At 33.5% G+C, this 547-nt stretch overlaps 1 protein-coding gene across 1 annotated transcript in view; it reads right to left on the reverse strand.

Annotated features, from left to right (window-relative positions):
- Positions 1-547, reverse strand: part of LOC119587757 (E3 ubiquitin-protein ligase Nedd-4-like) — a gene marked incomplete in the record, with an annotated part of 51583 nt that overhangs the window by 30943 nt on the left and 20093 nt on the right.

Consider the following 547-nt stretch of genomic DNA (forward strand, 5'->3'; position numbering starts at 1 on the left):
AATCACTCAAAAATTGGTAAATACTAAATCTTCCCTCATGTGTGTGTGTATAAGAGCCCTAAGAATACAAAATCTGAAGTAACATATCTAGAATATGTAAAAGCTTTCAATAAAGTCAACCATGGAATTATCCTCCATACATTAGATGACCTTGGAATCAGATAAAATGTAGGAATATGGAGACTTTTCCTAACAATTCATAAGTAAAAATGTAAACATTAATGGCCATCATTCTAAGGAATTAACTGTTAGAAGTGGAGTACCACAAGGCTCAGTTCTTGGACCCCTGTTGTTCCTAGTTATGACTGGGAACTTTAATGCAGACATTAAAGACTCCACAGTAACATCTTTTGCTGATGATACATGGCTAAGTACATCATTAAGTTTATTATAGGACGAAGACAAACTATGAAAGGCCCTCCCTTCCATTTGTAAATTAGCAAGTGAAGACCATATGAATTTCAATGCTGATAATTGAAATCCTAATATATAGACCAATTAGATGTCCATGAATAAGGTCATACTCAGTTGTGGAACAAAAAAAAAA

This window comes from Penaeus monodon, chromosome 23, assembly GCF_015228065.2.
Source record: "Penaeus monodon isolate SGIC_2016 chromosome 23, NSTDA_Pmon_1, whole genome shotgun sequence".
NCBI classification, from domain to species: domain Eukaryota; kingdom Metazoa; phylum Arthropoda; class Malacostraca; order Decapoda; family Penaeidae; genus Penaeus; species Penaeus monodon.